Genomic DNA, 7,461 nt, shown 5'->3' with positions numbered 1-7,461 from the left:
TTCCCTACATCAACCCTCAGTTTGGTCTCTACCATTAAGAGTCCCTCATGGATGGCTCCCCTCAGTTTTATCCCCTTTCCCTCTGTTCGTCTGTTTTGTTTCTTAAATTCCACATATGAGTGAAATCACATGGTATCTATCTTTCTCCAACTGACTTACTTCGCTTAACATAATACTCTCTAGCTCCATCCATGTTGCAAATGGCAAGAGTTCATTCTTTTTGATGGCTGAGTTATATTCCTTCTTTATTCATTCATCCGTGGTGCTTGAAAGTTTTTATAATTGGTTATTTTCTTATATTCCTTTGTAATAAAATTATGTATCTAAATTACAAGTCTTTTAACTTAAATTTCTTGTGACTGATGGACGATATTTTAAAAAGTACTCTGGGGCTCCTGGCTGGCTCAGTGGGTAAGAGCATGCAAGTCTTAATCTCGGGGTCATGAGTTTAAGCCCCACATTGGGTGTAGACCTTACTTTAAAAAACAGTATTCTGGGGGTACCTGGGTGGCTCAGTCAGTTAGGTGTCCAACTCTTGGTTTGGTTCAGGTCATGATCTCATGTGTTGTGAGATCAAGCCAGGTATGGGGCTCAGTGCTTAGCGAAGAGTCTGCTTAAAGATTCTCTCCTTCTGCCCTTCCCCCATCATGTGAACTCTCTCTCAAATAAATAAATAATTCTTTAAAAAAAAAGTATTCTGGATCAAGTTATGTTATAAATTATCATTTGTAAAAAACCGGCCAAGGAAACGTAAGTATATTACAGATATCAACAAATGTTAACAAATAGAATAAAATTTGATTGGAAGTGCATTATTTATTAAATTAATTAATTGATTAGTTAATTTCTTGAGAGAGAGAGCGAGCATGAGCACGGGGAAGGGGAGGGGAAGAGGGAAAGGAAGACAGAAAATCTTAAGCAGGCTCCATGCTCAGCACAGAATCTGACACAGGGCTCAGTCTCATGACCTTGAGATCATGACCTGAGCCGAAGTCAAGAGTTTAATGCTTAACCAACTGCATCACCCAGGTGCCCCCCAAATGTATTTTTAATAAGTATAATTTTATAAAAATTAGGTCATGAACATTACGTAGTGCTAGAATGACAATGTCCTATAGCGATTCTGTTCTTTTTTTTCCTGCTTTGTTGAGGTACAGCTGACAAATAAATGCTGTCTGTATTTATGTATTTATTTATTGATGTATTTATTATTTATTTTTTAAAGATTTTATTTATTTGAGAGCAAGCTATCGCGAGAGAATATGAGCTGGGGGAGGGATAGAGGGAGCAGGGAGTCCAACACAGGGCTCAATCCCAGGACCCCGGGATCATGACCTGAGCCGAAGACAGGCGGTTAACTGGCTGAGCCACCCAGGTGCCCCTACTGTCTATATTTGAAGTGTGCAGTGTGATGATTCGATGTACCTGTACGTTGTGGTACCTTGTGAAGTGATTGCTCCAATCAAGCTAATTCACTCACTTAAAATCTCATATTGTGTGTGTGAGATACCTTGTGTGTGTGTGTGTGTGTGTGTGTGTGTGATAACACTTTAGATTTATTCTCTCAGGGGCACCTGGGTGGCTCAGTCGGTCATGCACCTAACTCTTGATTTCAGCTCAGGTCATGATCTCAGGGTCGTGAGATCGAGCCCTGCATGAGTCTCTGCACTGAGTGTGCGCCTGCTTAAGATTCTCTCTCTCACCCTCTCCCTCTGCCCTTCCCAACCTGCACCCCATAATCGCACTCTCTTTCTCTCTCTAACAACAACAACAAAAAAAGTATCCTCTCAGAAATTTCTAGTATACAATACAGTGTTATTATTATTATTTTTTTGAGTAATAACCCAGTGTAGGGCTTGAACTCAGACCCTGAAATCAAGAGTCCCATGGTCTACTAACTGAGTCAGCCAGGAGCCCCCAAGAAAGAATTATTATTTAGAGTTACCACGGTCTACATCTGATCCCCAGGACTCATGCGTCTTATAACTGGACATTTGCACCCTATCATCAACACTGCTCCATTCCCCCCACCTCCAGCCCCTGCTACTATTTAAGCAAATAACTGTCACTGAGGATGTGGAGAAATTGGAACCGTTGTTGGTGGGAACAGAAAATGGTTCAGTTGCTGTGGAAAACAGTATGGCAACTCCTCAAAAAACGACCCACAATTGAGGAGCCTGGGGGACTCAGTCAGTTAAGCATCTCACTCTTGATTTTGACTCAGGTCATGAGACCTCAGGGTCGTGGGACTGATACCCAGGTTGGGCTCCGTGTTCAGTATGGAGTCTGCTTGTCTCTCTCCTTCTGCTCCTCCCTCGCTCTCTCTCAAATAAATAAATAAAATCTTAAAAAAAAAAAAAAAAGGTTCACAACAGCCGAAAGGTAGAAACAACCCAGATGTCCATTGACAAATGAAAGAGTGAGCAAAATGCCATGTGTCTATATACATGGAATATTATTCAGCCTTAAAAAGGAAGGAAATTCTGACTTGTGCTATAACATGGATGAACTTTGATGACCTTAGACTAACTGAAATAAGCCAATCACAAAAAGACAAACATCGGATGATTCCACTTACATGAGGAACCTAGAGTAGTCCAATTTATAGAGGCAGAAAGTATCCGGAGATGGGTGGAGTTGGTCATGGCACAACAGTGTCAATGTTCTCCATGCCACTGAACTGTATACTTTCAAATGGTTAAGATGATAATTTTATGTGTATTTTACCAAGATTTCAAAAATAAAAAGGAGTGCCTGGCTGGCTCAGTTGGAAGAGCATACAACTCGATCTCGGGGTCATGAGTTAGAGCACCACGTTAGGCACAGAGATTACTTAAATACATAAAACTTAAAGAAAAAGTATGATAACTGATGTGGGAAGCAGAGGCAGAAGAAAAATGATTACATTTTCTTACCACCCCACAGCCCATTGACAAGTCCTTAGAACAGGCAGAGGGACATTTCCTCCAGGAGCTCAGCTGCCTCAATGCTAACACTTTGCTAAGAGCAAAAGGCAATCGTAGCCTGACCACCCTGCCCACCCCCTGCCCAGGATCTAAGTTTACTTTAACATATAAAAATTCTTTTGGAAACTTCCTTTATCTCTAAACCCCCTCCCCCCCCAAGATATATGTTAGCAATCATCCCAGGAGCATACGGCCCACTGATATACATCTGAAGGGTCTCATGACTAAGGTTTTCTTAGACGGTAATAAATGACCTTTTCCCAACAATAGCTAGCCCCCTCAAGGTCCTGCAAACCTTGCTTCCAAAATTCCTTAGAGACTTACACTATCCCTAACCCCCTCCTAACTTGAAAGTATATAATGGGCCACTCCTCACGACCCGAGGGTGTGGATCTTTCTGCCCCCAGGTCCTGTCCCTGTACTTTAATAAAACCACCTTTTTGCACCAAAGATGTCTCAAGAATTCTTTCTTTGCCATTGGCTTCGAACCCTAAAGTCTTTCGTACATCAGAATAACCTATCATCAAAAAGTATTTTATTGCTCTCTCACTAAATCAGGTCCTTCTTAGGACTGTAGCAACTTCCTCTTTTGCAAAGGGATTTCTTACTCTGGCCTTAGACCCTCTCACCTTCTTAGACCCTTGTTTCTGGAAAATGGATCAAAAAGATTTTAGCAAGAGTTATCAAATGAGAGCTAATTTTATGCAATCCTCTTCCACTTAGACAACTTGCTTAATCCAACACACTCAAAAACAAGTGGGAAACATTGTAATGTTAGTAAATTTAAATACACCTTTGCTAATTTTTTTTTTTTTGCTAATAGTTTTTGAAAAGTAAAAAGGCTTTTATCTTATAACACACCTTAAATATATTTTCATCAGAAGCTGGAAGGAACTGGTTGAACTTAATTATAGACCTTCTTCACCATCTACTCTAATTGCCAAAATTGGTCTTCATTGTAAAACCAATCAGCGAAATCACACTTTGTTTCTATCAGAAACGTTACTTCCTTTTTCAGTGCAAATCCCTGAGAAAATCAACAGGAGCCAAAATTGCTTGTATCCAAAACAGTACTTCACTCTTCACAGAAATCTGTACAACATAAGAAAGCACAGAGTGTAGGATGGATTTAATGTGCCGTTTCAGGAAGCTTCCGAGGTGCCCCATTTCGAATAAGGGGTCCTGGGGGGCACCCGGCTGGCCCAATCAGTAGAGCGTGCGACTTTTGATCTCAGGGTTCTAGAGATTACTTTAAAAATAAAATCTTTAATAAAAAAAGAATAAGGTGCCCTGATTGTGTCCCCCCCCCCTTCTTTTCCAAGGCAGGGCCCCATTGTAATTCAGAGTGGCTGGAGATGGGCTTTTCTTTTGCAAAGTGAGCTTTCCGCGCAGGGGGATTGCCGGAGAGGAGAACCACAGTCTGTGAGGGAATGGGCATCCACGTTTTTGGAGCCTCCCTTCCTCGCTGTCTCAGTCTGGGGGCTAGGGGACCTCTCAGAGGACATGCACTAACTTCGATTCTCCCCCAAACCTGCTGTTTAACCCATCATCACCATTTTATTTTAATTAATTAATTAATTAATTAATTTAAAATTTCATTTATTTGACGGAGAGCACAAGCAGGGGGAGCAGAAGGCAAAGGGAGAGGGAGAAGCAGGCTCCCCCACAGAGCAGGGAGCCTGATGTGCGGCTCGATCCTAGGACTCTGGGATCATGACCTGAGCCACCCAGGCGCCCCCTTCACCATTTCTGTAAAAGGCCCAGCATCCACTGGGCATTTAGCAGGGAACCTGTGGGTTTTTGATTGCCTTCCTTTCCCCTCCCCCGACACTCCTTAAGTCCATCCATCAAGTCCCATCACTTTTTTTCCAAACTGTACCCCAAATTTTCTCACTTCTCACCTCCACTTCTGCCACCAAAGTCTGGGCCACCGTCACCCTTGCCTGGAAGATTGGAAGAGCCTCTCAACTGTCCTCTTCGCTCCTGCCTCCTGTCCAGCTAGTCTTCCAACAGACTGTAGCCAGAGGAGTCTCGTCCTTCCCTTATGTAAAATTTTCCATCGCTTTCCTTTGCACTTAGCAGAAATTTGAATAATGTTACTTACTAGGGTGACTCACTTGTGCTGGGACAAACCAGGACAACTGATCACTCTCATGGCTGGGCTTGGTGGGCTCTGACCATGACAGCCTCCCTGACTGCTTCTCACCAGACTTTCCTGCCACCTCTGTCCCCTCTCCCACTCCCTCACGTCTTCTCTCTTTGGCTTATTTGGCTTCAATCATGTGGGCTCTTTGTTGCTCCTTGAGAGGAACACATGTCTCAGGACCTTTGCACTTGCTATTCCTGCTCTGTGGAACTCTTTTGGCTTTGGCTTGCTCTTGCATGTTGGCTTTGGCTCAATGTTCCCTCCTCTTTAAGAGGCCTTGGATCACTCCAGCTTTTACCATGATTGTCAGGCCCCCGCCTCTTCCTATTTACTCTTTGTGGAATGTGAAGCTGTCTGTGCTTCATGTTTTTTTCCCACAAAATGGAGACAGGTCTTATCCCCAAAGGGCTGGAGTGGGGGATACCATGAGATACCCCTTGCTGGGGCCTCAGATCACTGCTGAAACATAGAAACTGCTTCATAGCAACCCGTGATTATTGCCCTGTCTTGTGTTCTTCCTAGCACCCGGCAATGCTTGATACAATTACTTTATATACTTATTAATTTCATGTTTATTGTCTATCTTTAACTAGAATGCGGGCTGCATCCAGGTGAAGATCAGGTTTATGTCCTTTGGGGCTAGAAGAGTTGCCTGGCACAGACCAAAAAGCTCAAGACGCATTAAACGTGGATGAAGCTTGATGTTTGCTCACAACGTGAGTGTACCTAATGACATTCAAGCATACACTTAAAAATGGCTAAAATGGTGTATTTTACCACAAAAAGGAAATGTGCACTAACGCCACATACTACATATTCGATAGCTTTGTCAGTTACCAAAAAAGAAAATGGAATGATGCTAAGTCAGAGCATTTAGGAATGGTTAGCCCCTGGGGGGGGGGGGGACGGTGGTTTCGGGTTGCAGTTTTCAGGCCCCCCCCCTTTTTTTTTTAGCATAACACTCCTTTTCATTATGCTCATCGGTATGCATGCCCTCCTGGGGAGGTGAGCGGAGGAGGGGACAGGAAATCCCAGGAGTCCTGCCTCCGAGATTGAATGCCCTGAGAAGAATCTGGCTTCCTTCATATAGTGCTTTTGGGGACCCCTCAGCAGGCTGAGCTCTACACACCGGTTTTGTCACTCTTCGATGGACAGAGTTTTTGCCGCGGATCAGTACCGTGCCACTTACCCGCTGCTGGATCTCAGGTAAGCGACCTGAGCTTCCTCTGCTTCTGTTTTCCCCTTTTAAATGTTAATAACAGTAAGAAAAGCTCTCTTACAGGACTGGTGTGAGGGCTGAGCACCATAAAGCATGCAACATGCTTAGAGAAGTCCCACCCTGTTCATAGTAAGTGTTATAGCTGTTAATATTTTTATTATCCGTCCAGTTACTTAAGCCAAAAATCTAGGAGTTGTTCATGACCTTTCTTTCCCTCATTTCCGGTGTTCAGAATGGATCTTAGAGCCATTCACTTTTTCTAAGTTTTCTCAAGTTTTGCCTTTCCTACCCGTCTTTAGCCTGCGGAGACATATTCAATGTCTCTTCGGTTCCGTGTGGTCTACCAGTTGTTCCAGTGCCATTTACTCATAGTTCATCCTCTTTCCTGTTGATCTGCCTGGATAGTGCTGTGCTCTAACAAGTTTCTGTGTCTGCAAGGGTCTGATTTTGGAGTCTGTTCCATTGGCCAGTCGTTACTGATTTTCCTTCCTCCTCATTCCTTATGGGCACCCCTTCAGCAAGTCTATCCTACCTCCAAAATGTTAGGTTTTTTTTCTCGTCGCCAATGAAATCAAGACCGCAAGGCAAACGTGGTTCAAGGGATGAACTTTATTGCAAGCACCCTCGGGCGAGGTTCCACGACTCAGGAAAGAGCGGTGAGTCGGGGAAGTCGCACCCAGGGCAAGGCAGCGAGGGTTTTTATTGGGTACTGCTGGGGTTGGGAAAGTCTGTCTTGGAGAGTCGAGGCAGGTCTTTATTGGGTACTGCTGGGGGGTGAGGAAAGTCAGTAGGACGGGTTTCGGTTTCCCACTTACGTTTTGGTTTAAATCTTGGTGGAGAGTCGGCCATCTTGGGTGTCTTGGCCCCTTTTTCTAGGCCAGCCCAACATTCGGACCTTTTGTTTTAGATAATGGTATCGGGGGCGTCGACTCCATTCTGGGTACTTCCTGCTGACGGTCGGGTCTTGTCATAGGGGTAGTCGGAAGTGGGCAGGCGAGAATAGGGCTGTAGGAGCAGTTGGTTGACTGACACCTGAGTTACCTCCCGCAAGCGTTCCTGTATGTACCGAATAAGGCTGGGGGCAACCGAGATTAGCAGGAGGATTAAGCAGAGGGGTCCCGCTAAAGGGA

This window comes from Ursus maritimus, unplaced genomic scaffold (genome assembly GCF_017311325.1).
Source record: "Ursus maritimus isolate PB19 unplaced genomic scaffold, ASM1731132v1 scaffold_19, whole genome shotgun sequence".
Lineage (NCBI taxonomy): Eukaryota > Metazoa > Chordata > Mammalia > Carnivora > Ursidae > Ursus > Ursus maritimus.
Note: the sequence above shows the minus strand (reverse complement) of the source record.